General features: G+C 37.4%; 1 protein-coding gene across 4 annotated transcripts in view; it reads right to left on the bottom strand.

Annotated features, from left to right (window-relative positions):
• Mical (Molecule interacting with CasL) overlaps positions 1–16,216 on the bottom strand; it is a 79,472-nt gene extending 63,256 nt beyond the window's left edge. For all 4 annotated transcript variants that reach the window (XM_028178932.2, XM_028178949.2, XM_028178941.2 and 1 more), the window contains exons 1-2: positions 16,094–16,216; positions 15,631–15,730 (exon numbers count right to left, since the gene is read on the bottom strand). The gene's annotated coding sequence lies outside the window, so the exon portion shown is untranslated. The remainder of the gene's footprint in view (positions 1–15,630; positions 15,731–16,093) is intronic.
• Between the last annotated feature and the right edge of the window lie 332 nt (positions 16,217–16,548).

The raw sequence follows: 16,548 nt of genomic DNA, 5'->3' as shown, positions 1-16,548 counted from the left end.
ATGAAAACCGTATTCAGTTGTTTACGTTTCTAATTTAACCAATTCGCGGTCTTAATTGGATGCAGTTGTACAATAATGAAACAGCCGAGAGAATTGCGAATTGTTGAGATGACAATTCACTGCATGTAGCATAATCGTGTATCCGTTTTTTGTGTTCCCACTTGCCGGGCAACGTATGCTTTAGACTACGGACGCTTTGTTTTAGTTTATTTGAGTATGAACTGTGTAGTAACACAAAAAGTACTCGAATTAAGAATTAGGAGAATGAGACGACGAGCGTGTGCTCCGCCGTGCCCAAGTCGCAACCACAATGGCACAGTCTGCCGTCGGCTCGGCTCCGATCTGGTGCAGGAGCTCACCGAAGCAACCATGTCCAGTGAGCACCTGCGTGAGCCAGAATGTGAGGCGTCCTCTGTTACGATTCATCCAATCTACAAGGACCGGGCGAATCGCATCGACGGTGCTACGACCAGCCGAAAAATCGTCCAGCCGCCTGGATCATGACTGCAGCACGGACCGCTGAGATTGGGCCCTCCGCGCTTTGACCACACTGGGGCTGGGACGCGCCACGCCCCAACACGAAGGTCAGCTCGCCACTGATAGTCAGCGGCGAGCGCCTCCGCCTCCAGGACCCAAGGTGGTGTCCCAGCCAGTACACACGCCACCTCGAAGGAGATTGTGCGATAACCACGGATGATCCTGACCGCGATGGTGCGTTGTGGCCCTACACGGACGCCCCGTATAGGGCCATTGATCGCACCGCCCCTGTATAGAGACGGCGCGTCGCCTGGTCAGGCCCCCCAACGTTAAGGAGAAGCCAGGTTAACGCGCCGGTCACCCCCAACAAACGAGGGAGCAGGTTCTCAAAGTGAGCACGGTAGGTCCGCATATGAACCTGGCGAAAGACGATAAAAACTATTTTTATTTAAATACATAATCATTTTATTTTTTGCATAATTTATCACTCCAAAACCAGTATACAGTAGTTTATTACGATTAGTATTGGCTAATAAAAAAAAATCGTACTGTAAAATGATTAACCATTTTTAAATAGCTATTTCTTATTGCCATCGCAATAACACATCCTACCATACCATATTACCTACCATTATTCGAGTTTACTTTGTACTTCAGTCAAGTTCAAGAATTAGTTCGCGGCGGCGAAAATACCGCAAGGCTCGTCAACCTTCGAAACGCGATACCAGCGCTGATATTTACATTATGAATGCAGTCTTACTACCGACTTGTTAGGGTTCAGTCTGCGCAAAAAAGGGGAGAACCCTATAGTTTTCTAATATTTTTAATGTTCCATATGAATAGGAGAGTTCACTAGTTTTAAGTAAGTAGTTATCTAACCTAAGAATTAGGACCTGAATGTTGCCGCCCACCTGCGGAGAAGTGATTGAAGTTTTAATCGTCTTATATGAAACATGTCCCGTAACACTACAGCTTATATGCGCGTCCACAATGACTTACATGTGCTATTAGTTTAGGCAGCGGCAGTAGCGAGTGTGCTTCATTGAAATTAATGCAAACAATGGACGAGGCTTTCATATTTATCCCAAAATGGGAGTTGTTGACCCAAGTTTTGTCAAATATTAGTAACTTTCTGTATACCTGAATTAATACAATACAACGAAGTATTTAAAACCAGGCAAAGTCGACCGATAAGAACGAACTATGTACTTCGATATCCATCCAACCACCAATAGGGTCGCTTCTCGCCTTAGCACGAAAGTTGGACACGTACGTTTAAGAACGTTTGAAAAGAACGCGCGCTAACTCGCTAAAACCTGTCAAGTTAAGCGCTCGTCTTAGTCATACTGTGGACGCAATTTACGGCTTCGTGTTTAATATTTCTCACCCATCGTCACAACCGTTTTAGGTCAGTACTGCGGAACGTACTAAAAAACTCATTCCGAATCTCAAAGTGCACTATTGAAAAAATTGCCAATTTACGACCTTTCTCGTACTTATCACATTTATACGGAACCACGTAAACGTGAGTTCGCGCTGGAATTGACCGTTTTATATTTTTTAATTACCGCCGGTGAGTTTTACGGGAATTATCTATTTCTGTATGAAAACGTAATGCATTCTGAGTTCGAATTGGTCTGTGTGACAATTTTTTCAATGCAATTGCTTTATTCTACCCCACTGGTGGGCGGCGTCAGGCATTTTGTTTTTTATAGCTTCTGAGCCTCGGTTAATACCAGGAAACTACGAGTAAAGCTGGTCCAGGATAACGAATAATAAAAAAATATAACCGTAACATATTTTATTTATTGCTTAGATGGGTGGACGAACTCACGGCCCATCTGATGTTAAGTGGTCACCGGTGCCCATGGACATCTACAACGTAAATGCCGCCACTCACCTTGAGATATGAGTTCTAAGGTCTCAGTATAGTTACAACGGCTGCCCCACCCTTCTAACCTAAACGCATTACTGTTTCACTATAGAAATAGGCAGGGCGGTGGTACCTACCTGTGCGGACTCACAAGACGTCCTACCACCAGTAGAGTACAGTCCAATGAAACCAACTTTCGCTAGTTCAGACATTACATGTAACTCTAGTAGAATTGTATAATAGAATTAAAACTTACATATTCCGCAGTAGATGTTACACAATGTCGTACCACTTATTGTTTTAATAACACGGTTTACGCATTTCTTTCCTGAGTTTTACATCACACGTTAGCATACATTGCGTGCAATGCGCAAATCTTGTCAAGCGGAAATTGTTTTAAAAAAAATAAGTGTTTTATAGATTACTAGGCTATGGTAAACTTGAGATAGAAAGTGGGCTTAGATTGGTAACCGAATCGCAACGTAACTGCAATCGATCTCCTTCCTTGATCGAAATTCGACTCAATTGCATTGCCATAAGGGCTAGTTAGCAATTACTCGGCTACTTACTACATAAGACATCAGAAACTTTAAAGTGCTTTGCAATATCGATATCAGAACGGAACGCATAACAGACCTTTGTGATAGATAAAGACTGTTTGTTTGCAAAAGTTTATGAATTTACCATTCAAAATAAGAATTTTTTTTTTTTAAATATGTACTGCTGGCCAGGCTTTTCCAGTTTCACGAGGACATGTGGCGGCATTCATAAGATGATACGTTTGTAATAATAATCGGGGACAATACTTGTTGAAGAACCTCTGAATACGAATAAATAAAAAACACAACTCAGGTCCAGAGGCAAGACACGACAACAAAACGTCGACTTATAAACATTAACACATACAATTCAATTTATCAAATTATCTAATAAACTAGATGCAAGATTTAAGAAACACGATACACAGCTCTGACATAATTCAGTGGTGTATAATAATAAACAATCACTTTGCAAGGCCGATGACGTACAGGATCCGACTTAACGTGATGATACGTTTTAATCATAATCAATAATTACACATCAGCGCGCAACGAGTTGAAAAGAGTACAGGATATGCAAAAAAATATTCCATTATGACCGTACCCGATCCTGTCTGATACATGCTTAACCATTTTTAGTATACCTTTGTCTAGAAAGATAACACACGCATCAAAGGTTCATTGAAGCTTTTCTTTGAATCGTGGGTGTAGAACAACAAAGCCTTGCTCGGTATTCATGAAAAAAACGAAGCATATTATTTTTCCGCTCTTTATAAGCTTGTTTCGGTATGTTGCTGACACAACCGATCAGACAGCATCAAGAATATTTGAAGAATACTGGGCGCTTAATGCCATATCTGGTGTGAGCAAAATTTAAATAGCCCGCAGTATACAATAGTGCAGAAGCGCGCAGATAAGGCAGCAGAACAAAGAACCGCGTATGCATTCCGCCGACGCACTACACCTAATGAGAAAGGGCACACATTCCGTTAATACGCACGAGTGTCCGTCCATATTCGGCGTACTAATAATACTAGGAGTACAAAGAAGACATTGCTTGAATGTATTTACAAACAGTTCGCTATGCCAGATATAAATAATACCATTGTTACTAAGTTGGTAGCGTAATCGTATATTTAAACGATTGCGGTGTGGAATTTGGAACGTTTTCCTAACAACGGCTATTTTAGAAAGCAGACTTATGATTTTGTCGAGTAAAATAGTGCAAGTTCAGTTGAAAAAACATAGGAAAATATAGGGAAATTCCGAATATTTGGATACCTAATGAATACAGTCTCACCAAGTACCACCAAACAGCTCAAAATGAATATCCTTAATGGTACACCGGCATGTGCCAATTGCAAACATAATTTTTAAGTATGCAGCTCTGTCGGTTCGTGAGTAAAAGCGTGGACAGTCGAAAACTAACGCTCAAGAGTGAGTTAACAACAGAAGGTAAATAATTTTAAGAAATATATCACAAAAACTGTAAATAGTCTCAATAAGATCCCAAGGTTCAGCTGATATTTGAAAATTTGTTAATGCGTACATACGCAATGAAATAATCATTTTACACATATGTATAGACATATATATGTATGTACCTAGCAACGTTTTATTTTGAATTTTAGGAATCCCTAGACAGACCCTAAAGTTTGTGTGTGTGTATAAATAAGGTTGAATACTAATAGAATATCGACTTTCGGTTAACCGAAGGACAGAGTCGTAAAGAACGTAGATGTTTGGCATACTAGTGCCATTTTATATTATTATGTAAATGTTAGATAAATATATCCAGCTAGATTATCATTCAGTCACGATTCATGCAATTTAATCAAGATACAAAAAATATGAATAAAAACTGTAATTAAATTCTTCTAAAAAGAAGTAATTCTTATTTAAAATCTTTTATAGATAGTAAAATTATCTCACGTTTAATTTTTAAATCGAGATAAGAAACAACTATAAAAACTTTGGAGTCATCTTGTAAACAATGATTTACTCCAACAAAGCGTGACTCACAGCGTATTATCATCATCGGTGTTATTTATTTACGTGCACGTTTTCAGTGGACACATAGTACAAATAATAATAACACAGAAAAAGACGTACCGCACGCATCATTGTAGACTACAATGATTTCTGGAGACGATTCGCGCATGTACCTCTCGTACATCGTTAGAAATTTTCCTTATAACTTAGGTATATATACTTTATGCCAACTACATATAACTACAGGGTTTCAACTCGATGGGATATAAGACGAGTGAACGCATAACAGATGACAAAACAAGCAAACTACAAACACTCATTAATTGATTTCCATGAACGCATTTTACTAAACAACAAAAAAAAAGGTTTCTTCTCCCAAGTCTCACTGAGTCGGTAGCGGCATTCACTGTTTTGGTCTACTGGTCGGTAACCTTTTAATACCGGATGAGCTTGACTTACGATAAGACGATGCGTTATGAAAATCGCCTCATGGTTAGCGTCACCGAATAATCTGCGACCCGACTTGAAACCTGATCCATAAAGTCAGTCGGCTGAGTTCTCACCGGATCTTCTCGATGGGTCACGATTCAAGCTGACAAGCCTCCAGAGGCATTCGAGAATTTGTTGACAAATTCTACTCCTCCCAGCTGAACCCGGATTCGCGACCGTTCTAACCAAAAAATCAATCCAATCATCCAACCAGCCCAATCATCAGCAATACCCATTACTCGTATAGATGGAGATAAATCTTTTAGTAAAATATGACTTAAGTTGAATCAAAAAAGGAATTCTATTATATAAAAAAAAAGTAACAAATTAGAATTAGAATTAAAGTGATGCAGCAATGATTACGGAAGGAGTGGGTACACGCCCATTCTTAAGGAAGAGTGGGTGTGTATACGTTGTATGAACCTCTTGGTATCTCTCTCACATGTCTGAATTTTAATAAAGATGACGTCATCAAACATTCTTGGAAATCTAATTGGACAATAATTACAAACCGGATTTAAGGTTTCGAACTTTTCTGAACACTATAGTAATATATCATTAATTTTTTTTTTTATCTTAAGGTGTATTCAAAGGTATAATTCAACATTTCAATTTCTAAACGAGAACGCTAATTTCGTATTGCGAGATGAGCGAATTCGGTATCATCGTTTAGGAGAGCGCAGAACATGCGTAGGTCCACGAAAGCGTTGTATTTTAAGAACTAACTCCCGTGAAGCACTATCCATCATTTAAAATAGCCAGCTGTGTAAACATGTTGTTAAATACATGGTTCAATGACACTTGGCCACGTAACAATTAATATTTAGGTCAATCATATCATATTGGTGGAACTTATAAGGAGAATGGACTTAGTGGCCTAAATTAGGAGAAGTCCAGTAGTGGACGACTCTGGGCTGATGATAATTATGTATGACTCCTTAAGAAATAGCGATGGTAAAATTTTTAAGTTTTATGAACGCAAAGGGATTGAATTTATTTTTAAATCTTGTTTACGTCATGAAGATGTTCCTTCTGGAACTGACGTGTCACAGCATTAATTTGTCACCGCAATATGCCTTTATTGGAAACTAGCGACCCGCCCTCGCTTCGCTTCGGAAACATTAAAACATACATGAAACAAAAAAAAAAAAAAAAAAGTAGCCTATGTTCATCAGGGCTTTGTCGGCTTCTAATGGAAAAAGAATTTTTCAAATCGGTCCAGTAGTTTCGGAGCCTATTCGAAACAAACAAACAAACAAATCTTTCCTCTTTATAATATTATTATAGTATAGATTAATTGCGCAAGAATAGATGAATGCGGATAAAGGTCCCTAGAGGATCTTATAACATCATAGCATGTCCGGATATAGCTCAGAAGATACGGAGATGCTAAAAGTTCAATTACTAGTTATACCCATCCGCTTCGCTAGGCAGTTAAAAATTAACATTATTATTTCTCACCCCCACAAAAATTCTCATCATTAACGCCCCCGCAACTGGTGTAGGGAGTCCAACACTCATATAAATATTAGTCTATCCATTAAGTACATGTATTTTCTACATGGATACCAAGTCAGTCGGACGCATGTTTCAGTACTTATAATGGAACATCCGTAAAAACCACTGTAGATTTATATATTAGTTAGTATATTAGTACAGATTAAAAAAGATCTGATATTATTTGCACGGGCCTGGAGAGCTGTGCAGCTTATTTCGACCGTACAGCAATTACGCGTTCCGAACAAAAATACAGGACAGTCGTTGTTCAAATGCCACACAAAAAAACCACGACCTCGATTCTTAACTATCATCTTTGATGTGGGCAGCGACATTGATGTACTTCTTGTCCTATGGTCACCGTCAAGGTCAGAGTAAAATTATATTAAATGGTAGTTTAACTGTGAATTCATCAAAAGTTATGACATTACTATGATATTATTCGGGACCAACAATGTTATTTTGAGTTCAAGGGTATTAAAATAATGTGCGTTTTTTCACCATCTACTTATGTCCAAAGATCCGTATGACGAAATTATTTAAACAAGAAGAATTTAATTTTGACAATAAACAAATATGTAGTATGCATGCGTGCCTGTGTCAAATAAATGGTAGTGTGTGTAATGTTTTTTTATAATTGATTTAATGTATTTTTTGTGCATGGTTTAAAAGAATATTAACATTCTGCACTCCTTCTTTATATTCTCTATAAGTGTGAAAAATTTCATACTCCTCCATCCGCGCAATTTTCGAAAAAAGGGTTACAAAGTTTTTTGCTTCACGTATTAATATATAGATAATTACTTATTCCGCGCAATACAACCATACTCACTAATATATCAGAATTCGATTCGATTTGTGTTTAACATTAACGCTTCTAATATTTTCTTCGGTTTTCGCGAGTCGTACATAATATGTACTCGTGTAATTAAATCTATTTTTATATTTTAATCTAATTTATTTTTTCAGTGTATTATTCCCGACGTTACTAATACATTACACAGTTTTCGTTGTCATATTCGACTCTTCGGTGTCGTTTAGCACTTAATAGTTTTGTTTTAATATTTTCTTTTTTGATGAGGTTTAAATTTTGGCTCTACTACTAAAAAACGAAAATATCGATTTTGACGTACAAGACGTGATATAAAAGTTTTGAACTTACTATTTGTTTTTGCCTATTTATTGATACATTCACAATTATTTATGTGCGACAGAGTCCTGCACAACAGACAGCTACGTAGCCACGAGCTATGACCCATTAAATTGCCATTTTAGTCACGGGAAACATAAGTTTGACACCGAAACGTGTTCGTGTAGTTAGTTGTAATTATTTTAATGAAAGCTTGACACGAAATTAATTTTAATCCATTAAAACGTCGAGATTCGAAGGCTGCAATTTCGTAATTCGCTTAAATTGGATAAAAAGTACAATACAGTTTTTTTTATTTTATTTAAACACTCGATGGATTTTGACTCTTGTAGGCAGAAAGCTGCGTGTTGTAACTTTGAACTTATTACTTATTATGACTTATTACCGGGATAATGTCATCCCCAACACCCGAAACCAATGTGTATGTCCACTATGCGTAATCATAGTTTATCACGTCTGAGACGAATTGACGAGTTGACTGAGCGCTATGAACACTCATTTTTTCTAAAAACGAAATTTAAAAGGGGTCTGCTTCACTGGAGTCTCTTTGCTGTGACCTGAATTGCTGATGTCAACGATCGACCCAGACTGCTCAGTGTCAAGTTGACAGCACATTCCCTGCATAGGCAATTTTAAAACTTAAGCTGTAAAATAGTTGAGACGAATCGCTACCAACGAATTGTTTTCGAGTTAAAATTCTGTTCAGAGACGGCCCAATTAGCCCAATTAGACTTAGCCATTACGATTATTTTTTTAACTTAAATACTCGTGAATGATAATTATTTAAAGACATCGAAAAATAAATCCAAATTACTCTTTTTTAGTCTCTTTTAAGTACTTTTAACTCAAGGTTCGCATGCACCACAAACAGTGCGTAGGCAATTGAAATCTGTTTTATATCAAGTTAATCTCCCACATTCGCACTATCAAGGGCGGATCCAGGGGGGTGTCATGGGGGTCATGACCCCCCCCTGAGCTGGTTCCAGAACCTAGGTGGACCACATATTGAACATAATGATTTCAGGACACAATACTTAGTCTGGCCATAAATACTGTTACAATTAAAAATAAACAAAATATTACATTTGAATTTGGAATCTATCATTTTTATATGATTGCTCATTGAGTTTTCTCATTTTGGCGCTAATGCATTGTACAATATTTTGCGATATTAAAATGGAGTGGGGTGATAAAGAAAACCGAATCGCTGTGATTGCATTACGCAAAGTACGTATGGAGCCAAATGCAATTTTTAAAACTCTTCATACGCTTGGTATTAGTAAAATGTTTGTGTACCGGGCTATTAATAGGTGCAATGAGACCTCCTCACTCCTCTGTTTGTGACAGAAAAATATCTAGCCGTCCACGTAGTGTTCGTACGAAAAAGGTGGTCAAAGCAGTAAGGGAAAGAATTCGAAGAAATCCTGTCCGAAAGCAAAAGATTTTATCTCGGGAGATGAAGATAGCACCTAGAACCATGTCGCGTATTTTAAAAGATGACTTAAGACTTGCAGCCTTTAAGAGACCTAGTGGTCTTTTCTTAACTGATAGTTTAAAAGAGAATAGGGTGGTAAAATCGAAACAATACTGCAACGGTACGCAAAGGGAGGTCATAGAAATTTTTTGTTTACGGATAAGAAATTTTTTACAATTAAGCAACATTTTAACAAACAAAATGACTATATTTATACTCAAAGCTCTAAGGAAGCTTCCCAATTAGTCGACAGAGTGCAACGTGGGCACTATCCGACTTCAGTGATGGTTTGGTGGGGTATTAGCTATGAAGGAGTGACTGAGCCATACTTATGGGAAATAGGTATCAAAACATCGGCACAAGTGTATCAAGATACCATTCTTGAGGAGGTAGTGAAGCCCCTTAACAACACCATGTTCAATAATCAAGAATGGTCCTTCCAGCAAGACTCGGCGCCAGGTCATAAAGCTCGGTCTACGCAGTCTTGGTTGGAAACGAACGTTTCGGACTTCATCAGAGCTGAAGACTGACCGTCGTCTAGTCACGATCTTAATCCGCTGGATTATGATTTATGGTCAGTTTTAGAGAGTACGGCTTGCTCTAAACGCCATGATAATTTGGAGTCCCTAAAACAATCCGCACGATTAGCAGTGAAAATTTTTCCCATAGAAAGAGTGCGTGCTTCTATTGATAACTGGCCTCAACGTTTAAAGGACTGTATTGCAGTCAATGGAGACCACTTCGAATAAGCTTTTTATACTTTAAATTGTTTTATATTTATGTATTAAACTAACACACTGTAAAAGTAATAAATGTTATTTGCAATAGAATATTTTTTTTCCTTTGTATCAGTATTTATGGCAAGACTAGGTATATTGTTGCTCCTTATATTGCTCCTTAATTAATTTAATATAATATAATAACTTTGTATGATGGCAAATGTTTGGGAACGAACGCATCGAAAATTTGAATTTTACCGCGCCACACTCGCGCGCGCTTGTCGACTACGTAACGTCTAGCTAGGCCTAACCTCAGATTGAATCCTAACCTCAATCGGAATCGGAACGACTAAACTTCAACATATCATAACATAGTTCTAAGTTAAAAAACTAAAATTTCTTTATACCTTTAATGTGCTTATAATAAAATACCTACTTTTTACTTGTATCTATTGTTATCAAAATTAAATTATAAGTTCTTGACTTGACCATGACTATGTGACCCCCTCCTGGCACCAAAGCTGGATCCGCCCTTGCGCACTATACATAGAACGGTGAAGTCAGAGGCGATACAAACGGAAACAGATTTGTTTTAAATTCAGTATTTAATAATATTAATTTTTATTTTCTAAAATATCGTTACATTAATTTCTGGGTAAAATATTAAAAAGCTGTTGTTGTTGTGTTCGTATTTATAACATGTTGGACCTTAGTGCTTTGATTCGAGATTGGACTGATCCTAATTACGATTGTACCGTGCAGTGACATATGTAACGGCGCTTATACTTCTTATTGTTTGTGTAATTTTTTTTTGTGTGTTTGTTTATGAGCCTCAATGAAGAACAATGCGGGAGTGTAATTCTCGTTAACTCAACGGGCGAGATCCAGAACGATCATATTAGCTAAGCGTATTCCAAACAAAATTATAATTACTGTTTAGATCAAACTTCCAATTTTAAAATAATTTTCAAATTTAGTCCAATCCAGACAGCATGCAGTTTGGTTGTTAGAGGTGCTCAAATTTTCTTGCAGAAGTACTCAAATCTTGCTGTAAAAAGGTCATATTCTAGGGCATACGATTCTAAAATCCATCTGAAGGTGAGCTGTCACCATGACACATGTTTTTTTTTTTATGTTATTGCTTAGATGAGTGAACGCGCTCACAGCCCACCTGGTGTTAAGTGGTTACTGGAGCCTGTAGACATCTAATATGACGTAAATGCGTCACCCACCTGGAGATATGCATTCTATATTCATTCAAGTATAGTTACAACGGCCGTCTCACCCTTCAAACCAAAACGCATTACTGCTTCACGGCAGAAATAGGCAAGGTGGTGGTACCTACCCGAGCGAACTCACAAGAGGCCCCACCACCAGTAAAAGAGGTCCTACCACCAGTAAATCAGTACATCAGTAACTACTTCCTCTTAATTCTTTATTTTCCGCTATTTTCTGTAAAACTCAATTTCAATCTAAGATTTGATATACCTAGACTCGGGACTCGACAAACAGACGTATCTAATGAAAGATAATTATGATTATAGAAACTGTTTAAGCCGACCGATCAAAGCTGAAGCTTCCGAGATATTGTTATTGAGTACCATAATTTTTGTACTTCTTTTGGCCGATCAAAGTAAAAAATTTAAATCGTGGCTTTTCGTATAATTTGTTTTTGGGTGAAACTGTTCTTGCAGCCTTGACGGAGACTCGCTTATGATATGAAAAACGTCATTGGATATTTTAAAAACTAACGTTATTAATAACTATACTTGAGACCTTAGAACTTATATCTCAAGGTGGGTGGCGCATTTACGTTGTAGATGTCTATGGGCTCCAGTAGCCACTTAACACCAGGTGGGCTGTGAGCTCGTCCACCCATCTAAGGAATAAATAAAAAAAAATGCGGGATTGAGCGTTTTAAATCATATTATGAAGCTTTATCAATACATGAAAATAGCATGTTATTATTACTTTTTCTTCTTTCGTCTCGTTCGCTGGCATAAGGCGTTGTGTCATTGCCTCTATAATATAGGAAAGTGCATGTCAGGAAATAGTTATAATTATACATTAGTCATCCATCCGAAATACAATGATGAGATGCGAGGAATAGTCATCACAGCGAAGCGCTATATTGCCGAAAAGTTGGCTTATTGCCCAGTACACCTGACGCCCCGTCTTCCACATGTTCCGATAGTACACTACTATATAAATATTTAAATCATTTCTTAAATAAGTTATCTATTCCTTAAGAGATTATAAATCGAATGAGTCAAATGCCAAATCATGAAACTATGTTTATTTGTGTAAATAATGTTGATTTTCAATAATATCAATAATAAATCTCTCGTTTATTTGTATTTATGATTATATTATATGTAAGTATTTTTCTATACATACGTAAGGCGATGCTGTGATATTATTATATTTTAATTGAACACTAAGCCAAGAATGTTACTATTATTACCAGTAGCTGGTCTTAATCTCATTTACGTGCAGTTTAGGCTGCTATCTATTAACGTGCTTCAACAAACAAGCAAGGGTGCTATCCGAAACCACATACACTTGGCTTTAAACCCATTCGCTTTAATGGTCTCCGGTTAGTCGCCCGATGTACACGTATCGATCGATTCCGGGGTTAAAATCCCGCATGCCGGTACGACTGTTTCTAACGCATATAACGCGTGTGTTCCCAAAAAGCTGCAACGGGGAAAACGCTGTTTGATTTTAGAAAATAATTTCGTAAAACAAAAAAGAAAAAAAAAGCGCGTAATTGCCGGTGGTAGGGGTTATTGGGGTTGGGCGGCCCGGGCTGCCGTACCGAGACGGCCGACGTTTGAGAGTCGAAGGCTCTGTCGGCTGGGCGTCATTGGGGTGAGCCGCGTCGTCTGGTTGTAGTGTTGACCGCGGTAACCCCCCTACCTCATCCGAGTTTTGACCCTGGAGAGGATCGGACGTTGTGTGTAAGAGTGCAGGAGAGTCGTTTAGTGGGTGGGCCCTAAAATCCTTGGACCCGCGGTCTACTCACAACACCATGCAGATCGTTGAGTCTCACATACCCCGCGCGCCCCTTATGCGCGAGGACCTCGTAGGAGGTTCGCCCCCATACCCGAAAAAAAAGGGGTTATTGGGTGGTCGCATAAGTATTACGTACTATCTCATTTGTTTCTTTGGCGTACCGTTCATACGTTTTTGTTTGAAGGGAGGCACAGCCGTTATACAATTGAGACTTCGATCTCATATCTCAAGGCGGTTGGCGGCAAATTTACCCATAAGTGTCGCAAAGCGAAACAGCAGCCCTATACTGGTAGTTTCCGTCTATCATATATGACCATATAGAGCAGTAAAATCCCCGAATATATAATCTAACCTTTCAGAGACACGCATGACTGAGCCACTAGAGCCCACGTCATTTCGGATTCTCCCGATCCACCAACGGTGCTTTTAGGTACATCAAGCACCTGTCATCGTTCTCGGCGAACCAGTCGAAGGACTCGACGAGTAAATTAACCCACAGACACGGCCCACTGAATTTCTCACCGGATCTTCTCACTGGGTCGCATTTCCGATGCGGTGGTAGATTCTGTGACGCACTACTCTTGCTAGGGCTCATGTTAGCAACGTCGTCAATTTAGAGCCCCGTGAGCTCACCTACTCGTTCTGCGAATCTAGTATAACCCCTCGACGTTACTAGAAAAGGTAGTAAAAAAAACACTAGAGCCTTTCTGTTAAGACGCGTTTTCACCACAGTGCGGGACACTTCAGAGCAGAGAAAAAATTGGAGCGATAGATTACGAGTCTAATTGCTGGATTGTGTGCACTGTGTTTGGCTTGTGCGAGCGCTAGAAGATGAAGGAGATCGTTAAGTTTCCGCCAGTTTAGGGGTCCTAATACAATTGCCACACACACCAGAATGAGCAATTTAGGTCTGAACACTGCCATAATTAAAGAAATTGTTCAATCATCACAGTGGTGAAAATGGAGCTTAACACTTTCGCGACACTTCATGCCAGCAATAGAAAGTAAAAAATAATAATGTTTGTTTTACTATACGGCACGGCAATAAAAACTTATGTAATTTGAAAATTAAGGTAAAAAAAATCGCTTATCAGTGATATCCACGTTTTAGACCATAGCATTGGGCAATAAAAAATAGTACTAGAATGAATTGATTCGATTGGTTTATTTTATTGAGGTCAACTTTAGCAATCATCAAAAAACAATCAACATGTCTAATTGTAATAGGAGTACTGTGTGTATGATGAAACATTTTTAATTATTCTATGTTTGCAAATTATTTTGTGGTATTTGTAAATTCTTAATTCAAAATTATTTTCACTTTAAATGAATCTATTGAATAAATTTCTATCATTGTGATTTGTAAATTGTTAAGGAATTATCAGTAAACCTGTTAAACCAAAATAAACTAATCAGGCTGTCCAATTGAAACAATGTCTAAATTAAACATTTACAATTATGTACAAGTATTATTACAAATGATGTTATGTTAGAGATAAATTTAGTGAAAACAAAAAAAAATTGATATTGATATTGACGGTAATTATTTACCATGAGATGAGCCGTAATAAAAAGATTGGTAATAAAAAAATCACAGTACTTCCACTAATGCGACAGCTTTAGTGCTGGTATATGCTATATTTGACACGCTGACCACCATGGTATGGTTACCGCATTGCTACCAGAGCCTGTAGATATTACAAGTTTGTGAACCAATAACATTTAGATAACTTGATCCTACCTCTAACAGAAACCATAACTTCGTGTACAAAGCTTTCCAACAATATCAAAGAATTTGAAATGATCATGGCCAAAATAAATTATATTAAACATCTAACTGTGATGAATACTCTCAACAAACTCATTGGGTTACATCCAATGTGTTCATGAGCTAAAATATATACTTAAATTGTGAGCCACTTGATATATGGGCAAGCTTTCACCTATGTTGAACAGGCATTGGAATCAATGGTGTAATGTGCTTATGCTCTTCAATATTGTATTAGTGAGACCATTGTAATTATAAGTAATTTATGGTATATTTTTGATAATAAGTATGCTCCAAACATTGTTTGTTAAATAGCAAAACAATGAGTTACCCGAGGAAAACCTAGCATATCCATTCGTTAGTTAGCAAGATATGTGATTTTCAACAATGAAATAGGTTAATTCTGGTTCAAGGTTTTCAATAACACCTTTTTTTAAATAATATTTAATATACTCTGTCTTATTAAGCCTATGAGAGCATCAATTCTAATAGCGTTTTTTTTTCTACAAACTAAAGTATATATTTGATAAGATTTTTAAAACTTATTACATATACACGACTTGTGCACATAAAATTGTTATTATTATCACCAAAGTCAATATTATTGTTAGATTTCTTTCAGGCGGAACGTACTCACCATGCGATTGATGGATTATTTTCCTTTTACCTCCTCGAAGCGGAAATGGGACTTGAACTTTAGTCTCTTCGCAGCAACACCGAAGCCGAATTTTATTCAACTACACAGATAAATTTATATTCAGTGCGCTAATAACAACAGAAAGTGGTACGGACGGAGATAGGTGAATGTACCCACGATAATTTTAGAAAAAACAAAACTTTTAGCTCGTTTCACGTTCTCATGGCAATTTAGAAAGATAATAACATTTAAAGGAAGCAAATATTTTTCGACACAGAATTTTGTAACAACAAATAAAATAATTTCAACACTGAAATTCAACTCGTACGCGAATTAGAACACGGCGATGTCTATTGTTACCGCGCTCATGAATGTTGAACACTTATTACGTCACGAAACAAAACACTTATCGTGCTTCAATACGCAATTATCTTTACATTGATAAAACAAAAACCATACTAACCTGATATGAAACTAAAATTTTATAAACACTCCCCGTGCGACGCAACCGACCATTGCTTCTTTTCTCTACGAAGAACTGTTGAGCTGAATAGAGCACCGCGATGTCTGAGATTGAATCCTGTTATATCGATTGTATAAATCGATTTCAAAAAGTAAAGTTAAACACGAAATTTCAATTGAAATTATCAATAGAGTTTACAAATAATTCGTAAAGGTAAAAAAAAAACAAATATTTTGTTCACTTAAGAAATCATCAAAAAACGTCGTGATTCTTTAGCAACGTTTAATACTCATAATGTTCTCGTTTTCTCTCTCTTCGAGAAAAGACCTTCCTCCCCTTTTTCGTATGGCAATTGGTTTCGTGCGATTCTATCGATGCTAGGGTCGAGCTTATAAATATATTCAATTATTATTTAAATGCTATAAATACAAAAATTGAATGTAATGAAATGTTGA

This window comes from Bombyx mandarina, chromosome 01 (genome assembly GCF_030267445.1).
Source record: "Bombyx mandarina strain Sakado chromosome 01, ASM3026744v2".
In the NCBI taxonomy this organism is placed as follows: Eukaryota; Metazoa; Arthropoda; class Insecta; order Lepidoptera; family Bombycidae; genus Bombyx; species Bombyx mandarina.
The sequence above is the reverse complement of the archived record's forward strand: the minus strand, read 5'-3'. Positions and strand labels throughout refer to the sequence as shown.